This window comes from Desmodus rotundus, chromosome 6 (assembly GCF_022682495.2).
Source record: "Desmodus rotundus isolate HL8 chromosome 6, HLdesRot8A.1, whole genome shotgun sequence".
Classification (NCBI taxonomy): domain Eukaryota; kingdom Metazoa; phylum Chordata; class Mammalia; order Chiroptera; family Phyllostomidae; genus Desmodus; species Desmodus rotundus.
Window position 1 is genome coordinate 107,401,156 of NC_071392.1, and position 26,521 is coordinate 107,427,676.

The window sequence follows — 26,521 nt, forward strand, 5'->3', positions numbered from 1 at the left end:
CTATAGAGTGTAGGACCACGCCCCGCCCCCTAGGTCCCCTGGACCCCGGCCCCGCCCCTCCCCCGTGGCCCCGCCGCTCTGTCCCAGGGGGCGGGACCGCGCGCTGCAGCGTCTCCTAGGTGGGGGGGGGCGCGAGGCAGGGGGCGGGGCGTCCTCTGCGCTGGCCAATCGGTGCCGCGCTCACATCCATGCAAATATGAGCACAATGGAGCGAGCCCATCACTCGCCCCTGCAAGCAAGCTTGAAATGGGCTTCTACCTGAGCGGCAGCCAGACTGACCAATGACTCTATGTTTTGGGCTGGCGAAGCCCAATGACTTGGCAAGGAAGGCGGGCCCGAGCCGGGTTAGGGTGTCCTTGCAGGGTGTCTGAGCTAAACTTCACCAAATAATAGCTGTTTGTATTTTGGCTGCTGCAGGAGCCATTTTAGGTAAGTTCTTCTCTTAACTTTTTATTTTCCTCCCCGGCCTTGGGGGGCTGGCCTTGTCTGCGGGTCCTCGGCCCCGCCCCGCCGGCCGGGCTGGGGTGCCCCTATGAATGGAGTCGGGATGAGGGGCTGTGGTGGCGCCGAGGCCCGGCCGGGCCGGGGTCCGAGCGGGGCCGGCGGCGGGCGGCCTGGCGGAGGGCAGGCGGCGGCCTGAGGCCTGAGGAGAGGGGGCCGGGCGCCGCCGCCGCCGTCGCGCCTCGCTCGCGCTCGCTCTCGCTCTCAGGCCGCGCTCGGGCTGGGCGGCCGTCCTTGGGAGTGCGCCGCTGCGGACCGCGCGGAGGGGCGGGGGTCCGGGCAGCCCCCGACCCTAGGCCTGACGGGCGGGGGCGGGGCGAGCGGAGGACCCCACGGGACCGGTCGAGGAGGAACCCCCAGCGCGGCCGCGCCGCACCTTCGCGGGGGTGACCGCTATTCCGCCGCCGCCCCCGCGGAGAAGTTGCTCTATTGGCGTCCTGCGTCGGTTTGCAGGGGTGGAGGAGGGTGGGCTGGTGCCAGGCTGCTGCTCCGGGAGGGGGTGGGAGCCGCGGCGCGTCCTCGGAGCGCGCACCCCTCCGCCCCCTTCTTACGCACTAACGCCCTCTGGCCCCCAAAATTGGGACCCTGGGGGTGCCCAGCAACCCTGCAGCCAAGTTTTATACATTATTAGATTGCATGTTTGAGCTTAAAAAAAAAAAAAAAAGGAATCTGTCCCCTTCAGGCTATTTATTTCCTTTGCTGTTGAGAAGTAACGAGTCTTTGCTCCCAAATTTCCAGGGACATGCCTATCAGATGTGCAGAGGGTCGGCAGCGACTTGGTTGTTGAAAAGACGCTATTAGGAAATCCCCTCACTAGTGAGATAATTGAAATTTGAGTTTGTTTGCAGCTTCAGTTTTATTTGATCCAATTAAAAATACATAAGCAGGCACTTAACATTTGTGTACCTAAAGTATTCCTAGTTCCAGTTATGACTGATGGGACTGTGGTTTCGATAGTGTGGGATCTAATAAGGCAGTACAATTCAATTGTGAACTTCCAGGCCTGTGTGCTCCGTATTAGGGTTTATGGACCATTAGTAATCTCGGGAAGGTTTTTAGAGAATCCTTGACATCTCCAGGTATCTTTGAGGCTGTGTGTATGCATTATTCCTCACCCCCTCAAAACTGCCCATTTCTGGTGTAAACAGATCCATGATCAGAGGAAAATACACATTTAAAATATTTTTACAATTTCCAGAATGTCTGCACTACTGTCTGAGAGTTCATCGTTTCTCAAATAGCTTAGAGGAATAGCATCCTAGTAGGCCCCAAATTTTGACATACCTTGTAGAGACACACTTGTGGCCCTTGGAAAAGTCTTGACAGCAACCACTGGCTTGTGGTCCCAAGGCTAATTGTGAGTCGTCTTTCTTACTGAGGATTATACTTATTAATGGCACGTTGCGTTTGTTGGTAAGCCAAATCAGGTTGGCAGCCTCAGGGAGGTAGTTTTTGTGAACTTTGTGGCTCTCTGGCAATAAAAAGAAAGTTTGAGATCCATGTATGATAAAGTGATTAGGCATGAATTGTCAAGTAACATGGTTTATGCCAACCAGAACAGGTGGTTTCATGTAAGCCATGCATGACTGTAACTGCAGCCCTGGGAAAATGTGTAGTGATAAAATTATTAGTTTTGGACTTCTTTCTGTACCAGGGCAATTTCCAAGATGAATTATGATGAATTATTTAAACATTTTTCTTGATTAATGGACTAATAAAAGCTATCCTGTATAATTTTTTTTTCCATTTTGCGAACTTTGGAATCTCCCGTAGGGTAACCAGACTGTGACACTGTTCTTGCTGTAGGCTGGCCATGGGCAAAGTGGATCCAGACCTCGTGTGAAGTTAGCTGTGTCTCAGTGTGGTATCACAGTCTGCCTGGAGTCACATCTTTTATCCTGCAGTGATTTCTTTGCTTTCTACATTTGCCTCATTTTTGTTCTAGCACTGAGAACTCTTCCGATATAATCACTTTTACCACAACTTTTTAATATTGTATCTTTATGTTCATAATTTATCATTAATGTAGCTGGAAGTGCCCTGAACTCTTCAGTATGTGGGAACCACACAAGAAGTTGAAAGTCCAGTTGGAAGTGAAATGGGGAAGCCACGACTAACACTGCTGCACTCCTGGAAAATCCTTCGGCAGTTAGTGTTTTTGTATTTTGTGATTTACTTTTCTTATAACTATTTAAATGCCAAAGAAAATCTGAGGCAGAATTGCATCTCTTTAGAAACCAGATCTCATTTGTGACTGTTGCTGTTACATTACAAGAAACCTATCAGAAAAAAACAGGCCCTTGGGCTACAGTGTCTTAGAGTTCTCTGATTTATAGAAGTTTCACAGGAGTTTTTTGGCTTTCTTGAAAGTATGGTTTTGCCCCCAAGCAGAGTTTATGGTTATGTCCTCCTGTGCTAAACCCTGAGGGAAAGGGGTTTCACACCCTCAGCCTGCTTCTCACTGTAGGTGCCTATGTTTTTCAGCTGTCCTAGACAGATTGTATGGTTCTGACCCGGTGGAGTCCCATGTGGACCACTCATGTTCTGGACTCGTCTGGACAGGCTTTAGGATTCAGGGAGTCTGTGTGCAAAAGTACCTTTGGTATATGACAGTGACGGCATCTAGGACAGTGTCGCTTTCTAAATCGATTGAGGAGACTGTTCTCTCTCCTCTTCCCTTCCTCCCCAGTATAACAAGGTTTAAAATAGTTATATTTTTAATAATAGTGATTCTCTTTATACTTTCATTCCTTGTACAAAGTGTTAGTTTAATTTAGCTGAAGAGCTGCAGTGAATTTCATGGGAATGCCTGAATTCCCCCGTAGCAGGTTACTATGGTAGTCCCCCCTTATCCATGGGGTTACTTTCTAAGACCCCCAGTGGATGCCTGGAACCTCAAATAACACCAAACCCTATGTATGTAGTTGACCCTTGAACAACACAGGGGTTAGGGGTGCTCACCCCCTTGCAGCTGAAAATCCATGTAACACTTTGGACTCCCCCTAAACTTAATAGCCTACTGTTAACTGGAAGACTTACCGATAACATAGTCTATTAGCCCATATTTTGTATATTATATGTATTATATACTGTACTCTTACAGTAAAATAAGCTAGAGAAAAGGAGAAAAGTTAAAATCATAAGAAAATACCTATACAATATTTCTGGGAAAAAAAATCTGTATAAGTAGAACAGTGCAGTTCAAATCCATGTTTGAGTCAACTGTACTGTTTTTCCTGATACATACGTACCTGTGATAGTTTACTTGATAAAATTGGCATAGTTAGAGACTCACAACCATACTACGGTAGAGCAGTTACAGCGATATACTGTAATAAAAGTTATGTGAATGTGGTCTTTCAAAATATTTTAGTGTACTGTACTCACCCTTTTTTTTTTACTCTTTTTTTAAAAGATTTTATTTATTTATTTTAGAGAGGGGAAGGGAGGGAGGAAGAGAGAGAAACATCAATGTGTGGTTGCCTCTCATGCTCCCCCTACTGGGGACCTGGCCCGCAACCCACGCACGTGCCCTAGACAGGGAATCAAACCGGTGGCCGCTTGATTTGCAGGCTGGCCCTCAGTGCACTGAGCCACACCAGCCAGGGCTTTTTTTTTTACTCCTGATGACGTGCGATGGTACAGTGCTTATGTGATGAGACGAAGTGAGTTGAATGATGTGGGCGTTGTGACAGTGTTAGGCTACTATAAGGGTTACTTGTACACAAGCACTGCGAGATGGGGACAGTAGGTCTGATCATTCAGACAGCTAGGCTACTAAGTGACTAACAGGCAGGCAGCACAGGAGCGTAGTGTATAGAGCTCTTACATTGGATGAAGGGATGATTCACATCCCAGGTGGGACAGTGGGAGATTTTTATCACCCTGCTGAGAACAGTGTGCAATTTAAACTTATGAATTGTTTATTTCTGGAATTTTCCATTTAACATTTCGGACTGTGATTGACTACAGGTAACTTGAAACCACAGAAAGTGAAACTGTGGATAAGGAGGGACTGTGATACATTGCAAACTCTTTGAAATATGTAAAAGAATAGCTAGGGCTTAGATATCTGCTCTAGAGAACATCTTTGCAACAGAATGTGACATACTTGTGAGGAATGTAAAAAGAAGTAGCATTGAATGAGTGCCTGGTGTATGCGCAGCACTCAGCCAGGTACTGGGGCTGGAGATGAAAAACTATTCCTGTTTCCAGAGCCACTCCGTGAGGCTGGACTGCAGCTCAGAGAAATGAAGTAACTTATTCAAGGCCATGAAGCTAGTAAATGTTAGAGTCAAAATTTGAGGCCAGGTCATCAGGATGCAAAGGGAATATTCTTTTTATGAACAGCCTTCTCTATAAAGATTTTTTTTCCAAAGCTGGGTATGCGGTCATGTTTTAGGGGCACGGTGCTAGGTTAACTAACACGCTTTGCCTATATTCTTCTACACCACAACCATTTCTCCTTCATTTTAAGAATTTGTCACTGAAGAGGCTTACTGGAATAGAGTGAGGGCACCCTTTTCTCCCCTTGTCTCTCTCGTGCAGGAATGGTCCTCCTAGGACTTAGGGGTTCAGGCGTAGCTTGGTACGGTGATGAAGTGCAGAGGGAGAATGCCGTCACTTCGTTCTTACCAACACATTCTAGTTCATTTTGTGGAGGTACTGATACCCTCATGAGAAATTCCATTACTTCCATAAAAGTCCCAAAGGTAGTAAAATGATTATTTTAAAATATCTATCCCTGTTCTCATTTCTAAGTTAAATTATTGCATAAAATTTAGAAAAAAATATTTATTCTTGCTTGTAGTACCTATATTAGTTGGTTTTTATAGTTCGTAATAGGGATTCTTTACATCATCCTACATTTATTTCTTATGTCACTTGCCATTATTGAGACTTTCAGAATCTTTGATAATGTATATGGTATAAATAACTCCTGTTTTGAGGGATTTTAAAAAAATTGGTGAGCCCTTTTTTCTTCACAGTCATGATGGAGGACTTAAAATTTTTAGCAACGAAAAAGGCCTGATTTTTCAATAGACTTCCATGATGCATTTATCTGCTAGCTATTTCAGAAGAACTTAATGTACTGGTATGTAATTTCAAGAAAGTTGGAAAGTAGAATTTTAAGATAACTTCAGGAAACAAATCCAAACATAAGTACAGAGTGATGGATACATATTTGAATTTTTTAAGTAAGTAAAGGGTGAATTTTTAATTTTTCTACTCCTTTATTAAAGATGTTTCAACCCGTGGCTGGTGTGGCTCAATGGGTTGAGCACCAGCCTGCAAACTGCGAGGACGCCAGTTCAATTCCCAGTCAGGACACATGCCTGGGTTGCAGGCCAGGTCCCCATTTGGGGGCATGCAAGAGGCAACGGATTGATGTTTCTCTTGCCCATTGATATTTCTCTCCGGCTCTTTATCCCTCCCCCTCTCTTTAAAAAATGAAATCTTGAAAAGATTCTTCTAGAGAGTATTCACTGATCTAATATATTATTCTATCAGTAAATTTTTAGTATGTTTTGAATTATCTTATATATTATATGACCAAGGTATTTTATTTTTGGAATCTCTGTATTTTCTAATTCTAAGATTCTCTATATAAAAGGTCAGGCTTCGGATTAAAGGAAAGTCTTAACAACTGTGGTAACATTGACCATTAGTTCCCACCTAGTTAGGCTGAGACTTTCTATTCTATGCTTCGTGGACTCCTGGGAAGTCTCTACTCTGTAAACTCCTCCAAACAGTGTGCAGCATTTTGTGTGCGTTTTTATGGGAAGCAAACCCTTGCATTTTAGGATTCTTAAAGGGATGTGTTACCACTTTCCTCTCTTCCCACCATCTCTTCTCACCTGCATGCAAAAACAATATTGAGGATCATTGATTTAGGTCATTCCAAAACACTTGTTTTGTATGAGCAAAGTCTTTTTCCTGGAGGCTGACTTTTTTGGGCCTTGTTTTGCCCTTTAGCAGGTCCTGCGGTCTCAGTCTAGATCAGTGTTGCCTGGGCTGGGGAAGTACTTGTGCAGCCCTGCTGGGAGCATACAGCGAGAGTCCCCCGTCCCTGCCCCACCCCACCCCCCAATTGTCTTGCTTCGTTGTGCTTGGGAAGCTGTTCTACACCCTTGCCTGGGCAGCCTGATGAGTAAAGGTTGGAGCGGGAGGCATGGGGGCGATTGCAAGACAGTCTTAGAGGGTCCTGGGCCTCAGTTTCAGCCATCTGCCTCCGTAGATGGGACTGGAGGGATGCCGTGGCAAAAGCTCCTGACATCTTGCTTTGAACACTACTTGTTCATTGCTACTGCTTCATTCAATATGTTAGGAGGAAAAGGGTTTTCTTTAATATAAGAGGAACAATTAAAAAGAATTCTTCCATTTTTATATTTTCCAGACTTTATATGAGATGCCTTGTAACTTTTTTGTCAGTGTTGTGCATTTTAAGGGAATTTCTCTTAAAATAATGTTTGGTTGAATGTGTAACCTTATTTTACATGCATATATGTCAAGTTCTATTGAACCAGGTGTTACTATAGGAGAAAGGATCACATACCTAATTTCTCTGAGCCACATTTTCTAATTTACTCAGGTAAAAGCCAATCAAATTGGAAAAACAAATTCTAGAGTGGCAAGAAAATGCTGAGAGTGGTGTCTCTAGGAAGTGGCTGGACTTGAAGTTACCCTGAAGATTTTCATAGAAGTCCATTTGTGGGGCTAGAAGGGAAGTTGAAAATCTGTTTGTTTGGTTTGATATGTAAATTGGGGAAAACACCTAAGCTTTAGGCAGTTCTTTCCCTAAGTATAAAAAAAAAAGGACTCTTTACTTTGAGTTCACGGAAACCATCAGTATTCCAAGAAATCTTTTGCAAGATTATGCCCAGTAAGCCAGGTCCAGATCTTAGATTTTACTTACTGAAGTAAGTTGTCCATAACACAGAGACTTTATTAATGTTCATTGTGTATTTTGGTATGACACCCCTTGCAGTGGCCGCAGCCTACATTCCACCATGGGTTAGCCTGGAAACGGCAAGCTGTCGTGCTTGTTTACCGTGTGACAGACTTGGACCACATTATCACCGACGACACCAGCAGATTGCTTGTTTAAGCAGACCCTGTATGGTGGTGTTTCAAGGGACTCGGGTATTGTGCATAATGGAAATAACAGTTTTGCCCTGAGTTGTAAAAGTCCTCTGAGGAAATGATAGAGGCCATGAAAGAGATCATTAATGACCTGCTCCAGGCCTGCTCAAAGCTAGTCTGCAGGGCTGTGCAGGTCTGTGGACTGTTTGTGACCTGTCTGTTTGACAGGGTACGTCCAGAACTTCAAAGGAAGCATTTAGGCGCTTTTATAGATTTCTTTAAAAAAAAAAAGATTTGTCTATTGAATTTAATAATAAAGAATATAAGTTTATAGTGATCCTAGTTTTATCTTTATTTTTGTTCTTGTTTAAATTTTTTTCCTGGTAATTCATTTTTCAAGTATTTTCTAAAAGTATTGGCCTGTGATAGAGTGGGAAAACCACAAACTAGTCCTTTACCATTGAGAGCACTACTCAGGATGATAGGCAGCATCAGTGTTATCTTGGAGCTTGTTAGACACGGAAATTTTTGGCCCCCATCCCAGACCGACTGAAATAAACTACCTTGGTTGAGGACCCAATCATCTGTTATAACAAGCTATCCTGATGATTTTTGTGCACATTAAAATTTGAAAAAGTGTTCTTCTAGATCAGCACTGTCCAGCAGAACTTTGTGCTGTGGTAGAAAATGTCATATGTCTGTGTGGGACCTATTAGTCACATGTGGCTGTTGAGCCCTTAAAAGGTGGCTAGTGTGAGTGCGGGACAGAATTTTTAGTTTTATTTACTGTTAGTTGCATTTAAATAGCTCATGTGGCTAGTAGCATTGGCATTCGCCAGCAACGTTTTAGCCCATTTAGCTGCCCCAACCTCTTTTTTTTTTTCTAGGGGGAGGGATAGAATTTTTTCTTCATTTAGAAAGGAAAATATATTATGGGACATGGCTACCCTTTAGCCTAAAATGAGACTAAGCAAATCATTTAATAAAATTCAGCGTTGTTTGCCTATTTATATATTTACCTGCTTATTTTTTCATTGGAAAGTTAATTTGATGTTAAGAAAATAGTATGATCAGAAAATAAATTTAGATCTGTGTCTCATAAGGTTTTGCAAACTACAAGGTAGCTATTCCAGTGAGAGGCCTTATGCCCCTGCATGGCTGTGCCTAACGCGCATGTCGTCTTTCAGCACGACTTCTGAAGCTGTTTTCTGTCGTGTAAAGATTTGCGACAGGCAGATTTTCAGTGAATTGCTACAGGTTTTCAGTTCTCAGTATCAAAGGCTGGTTATTGAGAGTTCTCATTTCTTTAGTTAATGGATATTTTTCTATATAAAGTATTTCTAGTTTTTCATCCTCTAAAGGATGCTTTTTCAGTTTATAAAGGTAATCTTTGTTTTTAATAATAGTCACGAAGTCTCCTTGAAAGATTGAGACCTATTCTCTGTCCCCAATACATTTAAAAATTGATTTGACGAAAGGATTTCTTTTACTCACTCAGGGTTGTATATGCTTCCCTGCCTCCAGCACTTTCTACTTGTACTTCAGATTGTAAACTCTAAATCAAGGATAACATTGATTCTGATATTTTGATCAATATCCATTGCAGAAATGGAAATTATTTTATAATTGACAAGTAGAAGGACCATGGCTATAGAAGTATCCACGTGTATTGACAGAATCTTAGCTTTATAAAATGCGTAGTACAATGAATCTTTCTAATCGTACCGTAACTATTATTAAGCATATTTGGCAGGTTTTAGGTTTTCAAGCAGGATATTGTTAGTCATTTCAGCAGTGGCAGTAAGGGGTCCCAAGTGCTTTATACATTCATAGAGTGAGTCACAAGTCCTCTTAAAGATCATGGATGGGGCTGCAGTAGTAACAAAATTATTATTTATTATCATTATTTTAATCCTTACCCAAGATATGTTTGATGATTTTAGAGAGAGAGGAAGGTAGGGGGGAGAGAGAGAGAAACAGTGATTGGTTGCCTCCCATTCTGGGGATTGAACCCACAACCTAGGCATGTGCCCTAACCAGGAATCAAACCTGCGTTGCAACCTTTTGTCCTACGTCATGACCCAAATGAGCCACCTGGCCAGAGTGGAATAACAAATTTATTAATGGCGCAGTGTCCATTGCTTTGTTTATGGCATGAATTAATGTTATATTGTCTTTTCTTGGTGTGCATTGAAAACAGCACTGTTTTGCTTCAGTTCCGTGTCTACTGTGCTCAGACAAAGGGATAAAGCTGTTTTGGTAGGTTGTGTGAGCTTGTGAGCAGGGGCTTCTGTTTGGCTGAAAATGCCACAACTGGCACTGATCGGGGGGCTCCCTGTTCTGTAACACGCTTTGGGCTCCTTTGCCTTTCTCTGAAGGATTTCAAGTTACTGATTTATAGACATGTATTTGGATTACTGCTTTGGGTCTTTAAGGGCTTGGAAAACCCTGTCTGTTGGAATTGAGATCTGATAGTAGACAGATCCCACGCTTAGAAAGTATGGGAGTTCCTTGCTTCAAGTTTGTACCCATCACTGTCACTGGTTCCCACTGCTGCGCCTGGAGTGTGTAAGAGATGTTACTGATTTCATAAGCCATGCCCCAATACCAGTCTCCTTATTTGTGCACGATAGTCATACTCTATTCACTCTCAGCCGCTCTAACTGCAACGTTTCATGTTAGCGAGGCTCTCCCTGGGTACTCCCGGCTTTCTTCCACGTTCACTCTTGAACTAGGCTTTGTTGCTGCCATTATAACTGTGGTCATGGCAGTTATTTCTAGTTCAAGACTTAAGCATTATCAGGTTTCACACATTTCAGCATATTAACTAGGTTCTTCTAAACCAAGGCCTCTTTCTGGCATCTCAGAATTGAAGAAGAGTAGAGTTGGGACTCTGGAGGCCATCTGGTCCAAATTTTGTCATCTTATGGATGACGGAACAGAATCCTCGTTATGTAAATATGTTTTGAGGCCATAGAGCTGGTCTATGGCCAAGTTAGGATTAGAATTCACTTTTTATCTTAACTAAATAGGACTCTTTCCCTCCTGATGGGTAGGGCCCTGAAAACCCACATAGAAGAATTTCCCTTGAGAAGTTTTGGGGGAAAGATGGGAAAGGAGTGCTCTGAGATTAGAAGTGAATTTGGGAAAGTTTGCATACTCTTTTTTATTTTTTTAATGTTCTCCAAAATAAAATAAAGATAATTATCAGTGAAATTTTACGTGTCTTGAATAAGAATGAATGGTACTATTTTGGTAGCTCTTGTTTACTAGAAACATTTGGCATGTCCTTCCCTTTTGGTAACTCTGTTTACTATTTTTTGCTTACTAGGAACTTTTTGGCTTGTCCCTGTGTTATATCATGGTGAAATGATTGTAAATTCACCTTTGCTTTATTGTGAATAACATGCGTGATAGATTTTTTCACATCTACATTTGCATTTTAGCTTTATGACTTAGCGTTATTAGACTAGGTTTTTCCTAGACCCCCTCAATAATCATGATAATAACAATAGCAAGTATCAATCACTGAGTGCTTACTGTGTGCCAGGTGTGGTCCTAGGCTCTTTCATGGTGTGGGGGTCATTAGGGCTATTCACCAATATTCTGCGTGCATTGACTGATTGCATTTGTCCATCATCTTGAAGTTGAGCACTGCTGTGTGACTTGCTTTGGATATTGAAGTTTGAATGGAAGTGATGTGAGACACTTCTAGGCAGATAGCTTTAAATTTTTTCCTGAAAGAAATCTGCAGTGGTTACATAGTGTAAGCAAGTAAGCCAATGCTTTAAACCACTGAGTTTTTTAAATGGAGTTTTAACTGCAGCATAGCCAAGCCATCCGGATGAATATACATGGATTATTGTTGGTTCCGCTCATGGCTAAGTGCTGTTACTAAGCCCATTGTACAGTTTAGGAAATGAGACAGAGGAATCGCGTTGTCTATAATTGTAGAACTCGTAACCCAGGCAGTTTGAGCCCTGCATTCTTAAGCACTGTAGTTTGCTGCCATCCTCTATTCTGTGCTGTCTCAGTAGCCACTTTTAAATACAGACTGTGGGCTGTGCCCATGGTAACTTCATGCCAAAGCTTATGTTTACCTCTGTTTTATCCCTTCCTACAGCTGCCACTGAAGTTGTAGCTCCATGGGTGCTTGTCTCTTACCAGCATTTGTCCTTCCCACTGTGGTACTGCAGAAATCTCCATTCCTTTTCTGTCGTCTATTTTCTGTGTTTACTGCAGTCTGGAATTCGATCTTTCATTCATAAGGGAAGGTGTAATCATAAGATATTTAAAGGTTTGCTTTAAATATCTGCACATCTCTAATATTTTCTAAGTAAATTTCTCAGAAGGCCACTTTTAGCTTTATGAATAGGAGACTGCCCAGCAATCATAAAAGCACTGCAGCTAGTGGTTAAATGCATGGATTCTGCAGCCGGACCCTTGGGTTTGAATCCTAGGTCAGCCACTTACTGGCTGTGAGAACTTCTCCATGCCTAAGTTTGCTCATCTGCAAAATGGAGATACAGAATAATACCATTCTCATATGGTTGTTTTGAGGATTAAATTAGTTCATTTAGGTAAAGCCTTGGAATATACCTGGCACATTACAAGTAGGGTTTAAGTGTTGGATGATTTTATTTATTTATTTATTTATTTATTTATTTATTTATTAAGTGTTGGAGAGATGTGTGTGTGTATGTGTGTGTATTTTAATCCTCACTTGAGCATATACTTATTGATCTTAGAGAAGAGGCGGGGGGAGAGAAACATCTGTGTGAGAGAGAAACATTGATCGGTTTCCTCCTGTACATGCCTTGACCAGATTGAACCTGCAGCCCAGGTATGTGCCCTGACCGGGAATTGAACCCTCAACTTTTTGGTGTGTGGGACGATGCCCCAACCCACTGAACCACCTGGCCAGGGCTTAGTGTTGGATATTTTAAAGAATCAGATATCATAGAGTCAAGATGAATGGAGATAGGTCATTATTGATCTTAATCTTTCCGATGTTAATATTAAGATATTAAAGGTTTAATACTGCCTTTAATTAATCTTTCCTTTTATTCAATAGGGGTTACTGAAAAACTCTACAACGCACTATGCTCTGTAAGCCTGGAAGCTGCGGGGGGTGGGGGTGGTGGATGACCTGGAGCTTGCCCTCAAAGAATTTACAGTAAGAAGGGGGAGATAAGATATACTTGTACACAGATAATTGTGCTATTACAGTGCAGCCTGTAAAAAGTGTCGTAAGACAAGAATGATAAAGGCAGTTCAGAAGACGGAGAGATCGGGAGTCAGAAAAGGCTTAGAGTCGGACAGGACATGTATTAGGGTTTGGAAGGATAGGCAGGGTTTGGATGTGTGGAGACTGGGTGAGATTGGCAGGAAATCTCTAGGTGAAAGGAAGCGTTACAGCAGAAACCCTTAATAAAGATGTTCATTTACCCATTCAGCAAATATATTGGACATTTACCAAGTGCTAGGCACTGATATAAACCCTGGGCATACACAGTACACAAAATGAAGTTTTGCCCTGACCAGTGTGGCTCAGTTGTGCGTCATCCTGCAAAGTGAAAGGTCACAGGTTTGATTCAGGGTCAGGTCACATGTCTGGATTGCAGGTTCCGTCCCCAGTACGGTCATGTACAAGAGGCAACTGATAGATGTTTCTCTCCTTCTTTCTCTCTCCCTTACTCTCTCTAAAAATAAATAAATGAAAAATTAAAAAAAAAAACAAGACAAAAGCAAAGTTTCTGCTCTCATGGAGCTTATGTTCTAGTGAATATTTGAATATGCAAAACCATAATGTATCAAATGGTGGTAAAGCAGGATAATGAGACAGAATAGACTTATAAAACTAAGAAAAGCACAATTAATTTCTACAGTGTTTTTTAGGGTGTCTTTTGAGGAAACTCAAGGCAAAGCTAAATGGCTTTTTCCTTGACAAGGAGCCGTATCTGAGCTGTTATCCAGGCTCACAGTTCTCTGCCCCTTGCTCTTTGCTTCTCTGGATATTTTCCTTCTTTTGAGACTTGAGAACAAGTCCCAGTGTCTTCATGGGGCCTTCCCCGTACGTCTGCCGGAAACACTCTGTCCGCTCTACACTGCTGGGGTCAGATCTTGCCTGTATAACTAACTTGGCATTTCACGTTGAAGTGCCTTTCTCTTCTCATGTTGTTACTTGTTTACTCCACAGGGTACGATGGCCATTTATTTAGTAAACACTTTCTGAACTTTCATTTTGTTTCAGCCAAAACTAGGCACTGAGAACTTGAAGATAAATGCACCAGGCCTCTGTCCTTGAGGAATGCACAGTTTATTAGAAGGGATACAAATGTAAACTGCTACTACAAACATCATGATAAATGCCAAATTAGAGCTGTTTTGTTTGAATGCAAGAAGGAGCAAACGTCTGCCTGGGGTGGGGGTGGGGGTTGGTTAAGGCTTTGGAGAGGAAGAAACTTTTAAATTGTTTTTTTGAAAGTTGTTTTGGAGTTTCATATTTAGAGACTGGGACTGGTGTCAGAGTTTGGAGAGTTTATACATAGAAAGTGTCCGCAAAGAGATGGAGGCAAGTGGTAATTCATTGTGTGCTGGAGTGAGGTGGAGACCTGTGGAGTGGTGGTGGGCGATGGCGCTGGAGGACTGAGTGGGAGACAGTGCAGAGCTTGGAAGATCGTGGTAAGGAGTTCAGAGTTGTTTTGCCAGTGAAGATTCATCAGAGGTTTTAATGTAGGAGAGCAGCTTGTATGCTACACTTAGCCAGCAGGGGTTGGATTACAACAGTGGTGCTCAAACTTTGCTGCACGTTAGAATTCCCTGGAGAGCTTTAAAAACCCCCCAGTGCCCGGGCTGCACACAATAAAGTCACATTCTCTGGAGGAGAGAGCCAGGCGTTGGGTTTTTTGGTAACTCCCTCACGTGATTCCAGTGTGCACCCACGACTGAGGACCAGTGGTTCAGAGACGCCTGACGGTGGGCGGGTTAATGGATTCCGTGGCTGTTGCAGTGGCCCGCCCAGGATTTAACTTTTTGAACGGAAGTGTTGGGAGTGGGGACGAGGGAAGATGGAGCCAGCCATTATTCTTCCACTTTAATATTCTGTATGTTTGTCATTTCCAACAGGATTTTGACCCCCCAGGGGCACAAAGTTTAGTCTTTGTACAGTTCCTCATAGGAATTTGTATGTAGTACGTTCTCAATAAATATTTGTCGTGATTAAAGTCAGTTTTCTTTTGTTCAAGTATTCATAGTTGCATAGTTAGGGCATTTTTATTTCATTTGCTTCTTTCCTTTTTGTTATTAAATAGAAATTCCTTTGAGGATGATGTAGATGGAAGTGAAACTTTTTGGTTTTACTTCTTTATAATCCTGATTAAAGATTTAGGAAGTTAAAACTCAATAATTAAGACAGTAAGTCTGGGAATGAACTTGGTTTATCAATACTGTCTCTCCTAAGTAAGTTTTACTCTTAGCATTTGTGTAAAACCCATTAGTGCTAATGCACTGTTGATAAATAAGAATCCAGATTAAGTATCTAGATTCTTAAAGTATTATTAAGGTTTATTTTCCATAACATGTGGAAGGTTAACTTTAATAATAACACCTAGATTCTGTAATCTGTTAATCTATGTAGTACTACTCAGGAATTTGTTTTGTGGTGTAGAGACTGACTTGGTTTGTATACTTGAAATAATTTGTTTCTGCCAAATAAATTTATTTATTTGTGAATGGGGATAGTATTTAAAAATGCTGTGAAGCTTTTTGTGTGTGTCAACTCTTCAGTCTCTATTCTAATGAAGAGGAGTCGGAACATAGAGAAATTAAAACCTTTTTGTATTTGAAGGCATTTCTACCCCCCCAAGCCATTTTGTATCTTAAAAAACACCAAACCTACAGAAAGTTACGAGAATAATACCATATGCCCATCTCTTCTTTAACCTAGATTCACCAATTATTAACATTTTGCCAACTTGTTTGATAACTTTCTCTGTCTACATACATATACTGGTTTTTTTTTAAGCCATATCCTTTGAGAGTTCCTTTTGGACATTGTCACACTTCACACAAAATATTAAATACTTTTGCATCTTTATCCTGAGAGAAAGGCCACATAACTCCACTGTAGTTTATATTACTCAGGAAACTTGATATGAAACCACATGAAACATGTAGCCCATATTTAAATAGCTTTTTTATTTTTCCTGATCTAGAATTTAGTCAAGGATCATGCATTGTATTAAGTTGTCACATGGTCTTACCTTTTTGGTGTACAGGACAATGCTCCAACCAACTCAACCACATGGCTAGGGCTAGTTCATGGGTTTTACTTTTTAAAAAAAACTATTAAGGACCTCCCTACCTGTTAAACCCCTTTTAATATCCCCCTTAAATCCCCTTTTGGGCCTTGTCCTTCTTGCTTTATATTCCTTCCTTGGCAAACGACTTCTTTCCTGTTGTTTCAACTCTTGATGGGTCTAAAATCTTTATTTCTATCTCCACCCTCTTCTGTGCTCCAAACCCTCATTTGAAGCTGCATGCTTAGCAGCTTTACCTGCCTGTCCCACGTGTAAAACTTACCTTTTAGTGTAAACCTGAGCACTGGTTTGAGGATCTGGTGGGGTGTGAAGGAGACGGTGTTCTGTCAGGGCCTAGGAGCATTAGGCTCATGTCCTTTGCCAGCTCCTGCCCTTCCTGACGACCCCCCCACACCTGCCAAGGTGAACCCAAGGCAGTGAGGCCTTGCCAGCAACACCTTTTCTGGCTAAATATGGAGTCTTTGGAAGTTAGGCTTCATGAAAGAGGTTTTCTTCTCAACTTTTCCCCCCCAATTATTATATATTCCCCTGAGGAGCCTTTTTAGACTATATTTTTGCATTATTGCCCTTCTACCCATGAAATTTTAATACCGCAAATATAGTATATCAGTTTATGAGTGTATATCTGCTTAACATGTAAACAAGAGATTTTAACCCCCAAGAACCAGTTTTGTCTCCTTGGGGTTATACTGACCCGTTGAAAATGCATGTTTTAACCTAGAGACGAAGCAGGCCAGAGTCTGCTTGCTATCCCTCTTACTCACAGATAGCTCACGGAAGGCTCATATCTGACTGCTAAACTGGAGTTTTGTAATCTTGTTGTGACCGTATTATGTTGTGTGCAGTGTACATACATATGTGATGCAAGGGTTTTCATACTCAGTGTTCATTCTTCTACTTGTAACACACTTTATTTTATTCTGTATTTTAAAAAAATAGCTATTGAGATAATATGTATCATAACATTTACCTGTTTTATTGTATATGTTTTTTTAATTTAAAAAGAAATGCTGGGCCTAACTGACTTGTAAAAGCTTGACAGCCAGCGAGAAGAGCACTGCCTAGGCTTCGCTGGTGTAGAGCCTGCCCGCTGTCCACCTGAGAGGTGAAAAGAAAGAGGCGGGCAGGGTCCTCATCTTGAACCACTGTACTCACTGTGGTCATTGGGCTTTGTTTCAGTAATGCCCTTGAACTCTTGACCATACTGTCAGTTTTACTCCTCGGGATGGAATAAAGGATGGGGAGCTCATGGCAGTGAAGGTCTGCAGTGAGCTTTTTTTTGTTTTTAAAGATTTTATTTATTTACTTTTAGAGAGAGAGGAAGGGAGGGAGAGAAACATCACTGTGTGGTTGCCTCTCATGCTCCCCCTGCTTGGGACCTGGCCCACAACGCAGGCATGTGCCCTAGACCGGGAATCGAACTGGCCATCCTTTGCTTCCCAGTTTGGCACTCTATCCACTGAGCCACACCAGCCAGGGCTGCATTGAGCTTTTTAAGCCCACCAGTGAAACTGCTCTGGTGACTACCGAAGGGTGTGCCTTCCAGAAAGGTGAAATGGACATCCTCATTCTATGATTTGTAGTGCCAGCATCCCCTCTCCCTTTTGAAATAAGAAAGAAAGAGATTAGGAGCGGGGCGGGGTGGGGGGAGGGAAGATTGATCTAATGTTAAGACAGTAGAGCCGGAAATTCTTGAAATCCTCGTTGCTTAACTGGGTTTATCCATAAAAATATTTGAGAGAGTGACAATAGAGATCTGTGTATTTGATCAATTTACTGTCATTAATCTGTTCAAAGGGGAAAGCACTGAGGAAATGCAATAGGAAACTAAGTTTTCCCTAGGAAAACTGGTAGAGGGTCTTAAAAATGAGGTGCGGCTTTGCTTTGTTGGGGTGTATTCATGGTGAGAGGGAGGCCCTGCATATAGCTAGGGGAATTAGCCATGTGAAAATGAAAGCGTAGAAAGGCCCAGAGTGCCAGACAGGACAGGAATATGATAGGACCAGGTAAAGCCCAGGTATCCCCATCCCATTCTAGAGCCTCAGAATAATTAGAGCAAACATTTATTGAGTGGTTACTATATGCTAGGTACTAAGCATTTCATATTTAGTCTCTCATTTAATCCTTTAAAACTGTGTGAGATTGTAGGTTGTGTTATTGCTCCCTGCCCCCCATTTTACTGATGAGAAAACGGAAACTGAGGCACAGAGAGGTAAGGAACTTGTTCAGGATCGCACAATTACTTGTTCTCACATGTAATATCAATGCAGGACCTTGGAGACTCTGCCTTGAAGGGGATGAACCCCTGCTTCCAGGACCATGTCTGCTGCACTGTACCTCTCTCTCCAGAAGCAGGACCACAGGTTGTCTGGCAGTCCCATACTCTTCATTTAAGTCATTTAGTCTCCAGGTTGCCTCTGAAGTTCACTCTTAGAGGCTGGTGACTACCATACTAAAAATAACATTGTCCTAGAGAATATTTATAGTTTTTTTCACTCCCTCTTTTGAGTACAGACTGTGCCTTATCTGGGAATACCACTTATTTTAGGACTCTGTAATTGGACATTTAAATGGTAGGGCTTGTTTGGTGGTGGTCATATTTCAAGTCGGTTCAACAGACATTTGCATGCCTCCAAAGTACCCTGCCATGCCCTTGGTGCTGGGGAGAGAAATGTGATCACAGTCTAGATGTGTAAGAATGCCAAAATAGACGTGACCAATATTTAAACTGCAGTGAAACAAAGTAAGTGGAACAGTCGAAGGAACATAGAGGAGGGGGGAAGGTTCAGAAGTTCACAGAAGAGTTAACATCTGATTTTGGTTTTGAAGGATGAATAGGAGTTTGCCAGGTAGGTAGACAGTTGCAGAATAATTAAGTGGTACTTGCTACAGAGATGGACAGAGGTTTCCTTCTGATATTGTTGTCAGTGTTTCTAAATTCTTAATGTAGTAGAAAGAGCTTCAGTTGCAAAATTTCCTTTTTTCTCCTAGTCCCTTAAGATGCCATTGGGTTCCTGAGCCTGAACAGTAGGGCTGCTCACCTAGGGATTATGCTTGGGGCCAGTTTTAGGAGGGAAAAATCCCTCCCCGCTTAACACCTACAGGCACCCGGCCACTTGGGGCAGAAGTGAGTTTTATGCTTATGCCAGGGGATGATGGTGTTCCCTAGTCTAGCTTCAGCTTAAGACTTGGATTGCAATTGCTTGCTGAGACTTTTCTTGTATGAAAATAGTACACTGATTATTGTTACTCAAAAGTTGGGCATTCAAACACAACATTAATTGAGCACTGACTTTTTTGGATGGAGAGTGTGTTAGGACCATACATAGAAATAGGGTTTTTCTATATAACATGCATTCAGGAAAGTGTACGAGTCTCAAGTGTGCTGCTTGATGGATTTTTTACATGTGTATATATACCTATGTAACCACCACCTTCAAGATTAAGATAGAGAACATTTCCAGCATCCCAGAAGGTTCTCTCGTGCCCCTTCTCTGATAATACACATGTTCCCTTCCCACTTTCCCCCTGCAGTTTTCTGACTTCTGTCATTCAAGATTAGTTTTGCCTATTCTTGAACTTTATTTAAATGGAATCATACAGAATGTTATGTTTTGTATCTGGCTTATTTACTCAACTTTATGATTATGAGATTCCTCCAAATTGCCAGGAGCACTGATTGCCAGACACACTGTTAGGAAGAGCCCCGGAATGATCCCATATGAGTTATGCCATTGAAATTCAGTGTGAATTTATTGGTGGCATTCATTTACTCTGTACACATGTGCAAGTACCATATACCAGGTGCTTTGCAAGGGCCTGGGGCTCAAAGATGAGTAAGTTTCTGCCACCAAGACGCTTTCAGGCTTACGAAGGAAACATCACTTTGGGAAGAAACTTGGAGGAAAAGGTGGATGTGTAAGTTTGCGGTCTTAGGCTGGAGCCATGGGAGACGACCACTTGGGCGAATGGTTGTAATGTATCACTGTGGAGAAGGCAAGGAATGCAAGTGAATTTTGGTGGTGGTTGTGTAGCTAAGGAAAAAGCGGCCAGCGGTGCATTACTGTTGATGTTGTAGAAGACTTTTACGAGGTTAGATAAAACTGTAGAGATGCTTATTATGAATGTGGTATGTTTTTTCCCAATAATTGAGATGACTTCAGATGTCTCATTAAGCCATCAAAAATTCCCTAAGGGTAGCTTTAGATGCAGCATCTCTTCCTCAGTCAGGGGACTGTGTAGCAAAATGTGTTTCTGGTTGTATCGGTTTGCTGAGGCGGCTGTAATAAAATACCAGGGACTGGGTGGCTTACATAGGTATTTATTTTCTCACAATGCAGGAGGCTAGAGGTTTAGATCAAGGTGACAGGATTGGTTTCTTCTGAAGCCTCTCTCCTTGGCTTGCAGTCCTCCTCCTCACCATGCTCTCACTTGGCATTTTCTGTGTCCCAGTCTCTTCTTAAAAGGATACCGGCCATACTGGATTAGGGTTCACCCCTAAAGACCTCACTTTAACTTAGTCACCTCTCTAAAGGCCCTGTCTCCAAATACAGCCACATGCTGAACTACTGGGACTTGGAGTGTCACTGTAGCCTATGAATTTGGGGGCGACACAGTTCAGTTCATAGTAGCCATGTTTCAAACCTGCCATGACGTTGTTGGGCTGTCTGAGGGGCGTTACTGGAAAAAAGCAGGGGTCAGAACAGGGCCAAGAGGAGCAGGTGGCAATGCTGTAGACCAAAGTCTGGTGTGACCCTGTGGGGGCGGGGCTTGTGTGTTAAGTGCCATCTCTGAGTTCACACTATCTGGTCTGTGCACACACCCCCCTGAGCCTTGGGTGATCTCTTTCACTGCTGAGACGGTGTGATGTTCTATCAATTAATAAAGACTGAAAGTAAGAAGAACCTAAACCATAAACACTGCAAGAAAGATGATTTCCTGACTCTTAATAATCTGTCCCAGTGCCTAACAAACCATATCCACCTCTCTTGCCGTTTAACCCTTTTATTTGATTGGGGCAGGGTTAAACAGCCTTGGCATTCTGCTTATCAAAACATTTGAATACCAAAGAGCTGTTTCTAAGATCACATCAACCTTCCTCCTCCGTGTCTGTAGGGGATTGTTAGCTCTAGAAGGATTTTGTTTTGGCTTTTCTATTACGATGGACACCTACTGGGTAGAGGGTGGGGAGTTTTCCTTCTTTTAAGGGAGTCTTTTTTAAGGAAATGATTTTAGATTGTCTTAAACTTGTTTAATTAGAGACAGAAATCTCAGGAGGATGAATTTTGGAGGGGCTGCTTTTGTTTTAATCTGCACTGGAATTCTGTGGTAGCCGGTAAGGCTTGTATAGGTACCGGCAACTGGAAAACTTTGGTTTTCAGTGTTATGGTGTTTATTATAACGGTATATATCCTAGAGTCACTTTAAGGCCCTTTTCCAGAATTAGAACTTTAAAGCTGCTTGGCTAATAACATGCAGAACTCACGCAGAGTTGAATTAGATGGCGTTAGCCCCCACCCACTCATATTAGACCCAGCCTAATGTGGGCAGGGGCTCTTGGAAAGTCACAGCATGCACCTGTGTTTCACGGGGCACCTGTACAAATGCCTTCCCTTGCCGCCTCGTTCCTCTCTCAGCTGTGGGCTGGTTGGCTGTGAACTTGCCAGGATGGTCTGGGTCAGAAGTAAACATTTAAAAACCTTTGAACGACAGTCAGAGGTAGTGTGTGCTATGACTCTCATTTTTGTCTAAATTAGTGATGCCTGTGTTATCTTTGACTTGCCTGGCTGTTTACTGAGGGATGAAGTTCTTTTAACAGACACTACTGAGTCATCGTAAATTCTTTTAACAAGAGGTAAGTTCTCTGTTTGAAATGGTCACAGTTCAGAAGCACACCCAGAATTTTACTTCATTTTTGAAGAAACAAAACTGTCATTTTCAAAATTCTGTTTAGGACAGCAGTATTTCTTAGATCTCCAGCAAATTAAATGTTTTAACTTTATAAATTTTTCTGTTTTGGTTTCATTTTGTTTTCTACCATTTCATTCTATTCACCTTTAGATTTGACTTTATTCACTTTTTTTTTTTGTAATTCTTTACTTTTTTCTTTTTTATAAACCAGGTAGATAATACTATTCTAGAAAATTGTGTTTCAGCTATAAATATGCTGACAGAGCTCCAGATTTTGGGTGTAGAGACTGCGGCCTCTGGACCTGCAGCAGGCTGATCTGTGTACCCTGGTAGAGTGGTCTGGTGCTCGCTGGCACCGTCTCTCTGGGGAGACCGCTGACCAGCTCCTGCCACATTTTTAGACATGTCTTCTGACTTTCATAAATTCCCCCCTTTTATTTAATTAAAAATATTTCTTTTTATTTTTTTAAAATATATTTATTGATTATGCTATTACAGTTGTCCCATTCCCCCCCCCCTCACTCCACTCCATCCTGCCCACCCCCCTCCCTCCCACATTCCCCCCCTATAGTTCATGTCCATGGGTCATACTTGTAAGTTCTTTGACTTCTACATTTCCTACACTATTCTTACCCTCCCCCTGTCTATTTTCCACCTATCATCTATGCTACGTAATCTCTGTACCTTTCCCCCCCTCTCCCCCTCCCACTCCCCTATTGACAACCCTCCATGTGATCTCCATCTCTATGGTTCTGTTCCCGTTCTAGTTGTTTGCCTAGTTTGCTCTTGTTTTTGTTTTAGGTGTGGTCGTTAATAACTGTGAGTTTGCTGTCATTTTTACTGTTCATATTTTTGATCTTCTTTTTCTTAGGTAACTCCCTTTAACATTTCATATAATAAGGGCTTGGTGATGATGAACTTCTTTAACTTGACCTTATCTGAGAAGCTCTTTATCTTCCCTTCCCTTCTAAATGATAGCTTTGCTGGATACAGTAATCTTGGATGTAGGTCCTTGCCTTTCATGACTTGGAATACTTCTTGACAGCCCCTTCTTGCCTGTAAGGTCTCTTTGGAGAAATCAGTTGACAGTCTTATGGGAACTCCTTTGTAGATAACTGTCTCCTTTTCTCTTGCTGCTTCTGAGATTCTCTCCTTCTGTTTCATCTTGGGTAATGTAATTATGATGTGCCTTGGTGTGTTCCTCCTAGGGTCCAGCTTCTTTGGGACTCTCTGAGCTTCCTGGCCTTTCTGGAAGTCTTATTTCCTTTGCCAGATGAGGGAAGTTCTCCTTCATTATTTGTTCAAATAAATTTTCAATTTTTTGTTCTTCCTCTTCTCCTTCTGGCACCCCTATAATTCGGATGTTGGAACATTTCAAGATGTCCTGGAGGTTCCTAAGCCTCTCCTCATTTTTCCGAATTCTTGTTTCTTCATTCTTTTCTGGTTGGATGCTTCTTTCTTCCTTCTGATCCACACTGTTGATTTGAGTCCCAGTTTCCTTCGCATCACTATTGGTTCCCTGTACATTTTCCTTTGTTTCTCTTAGCATAGGCTTCATTTTTTCATCTGGTTTTCGAAAAGATTCAACCAATTCTGTGAGCATCTTGATAACCAGTGTTTTGAACTGTGCATCCGATAGGTTGGCTATCTCTTCCTCGCTTAGTTGTATTTTTTCTGGAGCTTTGAAGTGTTCTGTCATTTGGGCCTTTTTTTTTTTTTTTTTTTTTTTTTTTGGTCTTGGCACATCTGTTACTTTAAGGGGCAGAGCCTTAGGTGTTCACCGGGGGCGGGGTAACGCTGGTCGCTGTGCTGTGACGCTGTACATGGGGGAGGGGCCGAGAGGGAGCAATGGTGCCTGCTCCCCTCTCCACCGGGTTTCAGTCTTTCACTCTGCTACCCACAATCAAACTGGGCCCCTCTGGTGCTGGTTCCCGAGTGGGTGGGCTTGTGCATGCCCTAGGCCCCTGTGGGTCTCTCCAACGACCTCTCCTGTGAGGCTGGAGTCTCTCCTGCTGCCGCCCCAACCCCCATGGGCGTTTTCAATCAGAGGTTTGAGGCTTTATTTCCCTGCACTGGAGCCCTGGGTTGCACAGTCTGCTTTGCTCCCCGCCATTTGTCCGGTTTATCTGTGCGCGAATGTGGGGTCGCGGGGTGCTACCCGCCGCTCTGCCTGCCCCGTTCTCCGCCACTCTGAGTCCGGCCCTCTCAGTTTATCTGCGCAAATGTGGGGCTGAATGTCGGGCCGCAGGGTCTGCTAGTGGTCAGACTGCCTGCCCTGTTGGTCCCACACTCCGCCAGTCTCGGTCCCGCTGCGGCCACGCGAGTCCTCTCCTCCCCGGCTGCCCGTCTCCGCCCCTCCTACCGGTCTGGATGAATGTTTTATTTTTTACTTCCTTGGTATCGGACTTCTTTCCCGTTCGATTTTCTGTCAGTTCTGGTTGTGCGAGGAGGCGCAGTGTGTCTACCTACGCTGCCACCTTGGTTCGTAATTAGAAATATTTCAACAAAATAATTCGGATGGTATCCTACCTCTTGAGCAGAGAAGGGAGAGAGGGGATTCACAGGTCGCGTCGCATTGGAGAGTGTATTCTCCCAGTGTGGTGTGCCTTTGCTCCCAGAGACTTTTCTAATCCCTGTGTTTTCGTTAGAGTCTTTGAACTGCAAGGAACAGAAATTTAAGCCCAGTTAGTTTAGAAAAGTGGTGTAGAGTAGAGTGGTCTAGCACATTGAGTTAGTTATCGGCCCCAGTTCTTGACTCTCCTGTAGCAGTGTTTCACGTTCGTACCTTGCTGTGGTCCCATGGTAGATGGTATTATGTCCCTACCCCTTAATTTTGGGCTTGGCATATGTCTTGCTTTGGCCCAGCAGGATGTTAGCGGACATGATGAAAGAAGAGGTTTGCAGCACACTTGGGCTAATGGACGTGTCCTCCTGTGCTTTTGCGTTCACCTTGAGAAGGACCATGAGTGGCTGCAGCCTTTTCAAGGTGGGCCTCAGAGTGAGGCCATAGAGCAGAGCCACCACAGCAGACATGTGGCTTACAGTAGAGCCAGTCTAACTCAGACGCCTGAGGGAAATTGAATGCTTGTTGTTGAATGCCGCTGAGATTATGCGGTCTGTTGTTGCGTAGTAGTATTGTGGCACTCGATGACTAACAGAGCCATCTGCCGGATCCGGGGCAGCTCCAGGCCTTCAGTAGCAGGCTTTCTTGGATGGTCTGTACCAGTACTTTGCCATCATTTACATGATGCCCAGTGGCATCGGCCCCGCCCTTCTCTTCTCACCCTACATGTTGCTCTCTACTTTATAGCTTCTGCATACTTACATATCACGTTTTCCCTTAACTTTTCCATGTCAAGGGCCCCTTAAAGCTCCTCCAGGCTTTCTCAACCTCATGACTTTTCAGCTTCTACTCTTGTTGCTTAATGTCATTCTTTTGGTTCTTTCCATTTCAGATTTCTGAGAAAATCGATTTTGCCAAGCAGGGTTCCCCCCCCCCCTCAGAAATGTCATGTCCTCAGTTGTTGGCCTTTTATTAGGCAATGGCTGCCCTTGGGTTAGGGGCCCCCCTCTGGTCCAGTTAGATGTGTCTGGAGGTGTGCTGGGCAGAGGGACATGTCTTGAAAGACATGAGTGCATAGCCATATTAATAGAGGCTGTGGAAGTGTGGAAGGCTTAGTGATAAGACAGCTCTTACACACAGTGTTGTATTTCACCCAGGGATTTTAGTCTTAAAGGTTGTCAGTGTCTGGCTTTATCAGTTAACTAGAAGGGAAGCTTTTAACTTGGCTTTTACAAGCTTTCATTTTTCTGGGGCTGCATTCCATTTTTCTGTTTCCTAGTTCCAAGATACCAATCTTGCAGCACGAATTATCAGGATGAGGCTCTTATGAGGGAAAATGTGGGAGAAGGGGCCATCTACCGGAAGGAAAGCTTACTCATGCAAAACGTTCCAGTGAGTTGAGAAGAAAGTAAGTGGCTTACTCTGAAGATTTAGGCTATGTAGGCTTACAAGGTTGTGCTTAATTTTGATTTATCTCTTACGTATTTCATGTTTTAGAGTACTGTTATAAGTGGTACTTTTAAAAAATGTGAATTTATAGTTGTTCCTTGCTAGTATGTAAAAATAGAATTGACTTTTGTATATAGATCTTATATCCTATGACCTTATTAAAGTAATTTACTGGTTCTAGAAGCTTTCTTTTTGTAGATTCTTTGTGAATTTCTACATTGATAGTTATGTCAAATAGAGACAGTTTTACTTATTCCTGTTTAATGTGTGTGCCTTCTATTTCTTTTTCTTGTCTTATTACACTGGTGAGAACTCCAGTTGGATGTTGAATAAATGTGATGAGATTAGACATGCTTGCCTTGTCCCTGAGTTTAGGGGGAAATAATAGTCCCGTTAAACTGTATATATACACATTTTTTTGTCAGTGCCTTTTATCAGGTTGAGGAAGTGCCCTTTTATTCCAAGTTTGCTGAGAGTTTTTATTGTAAATGGACCTTAAAATTTGTCAGATACTTTCTGTGTATCGAGATGATGCATGTGGGTTTTTGCTTTAGTCTGTTGCATTACATTAATTGGTTTTTGAATGTTGACTCCCTCTTGCATACCCAAGATAAATCCCACGTGGTCTTGATATATTATTCTTTTTATATGTTGCTGGATTCAGTGTGATAGTATAGTTGACCCTTGAACAAAA

General features: G+C 42.6%; 1 protein-coding gene across 4 annotated transcripts in view; it reads left to right on the forward strand.

Annotated features, from left to right (window-relative positions):
* Positions 1 to 275: 275 nt before the first annotated feature.
* The window catches only part of CHD6 (chromodomain helicase DNA binding protein 6), a 171,004-nt gene continuing 144,758 nt past the window's right edge, over positions 276 to 26,521 (forward strand). For 3 of the 4 annotated variants that reach the window (XM_053927248.2, XM_053927255.2, XM_053927253.2), the window contains exon 1: positions 342 to 429. The gene's annotated coding sequence lies outside the window, so the exon portion shown is untranslated. Of the gene's footprint in view, positions 430 to 26,521 lie in introns of all 4 variants that reach the window. The other variant, XM_024559595.4, reaches the window with a different exon arrangement.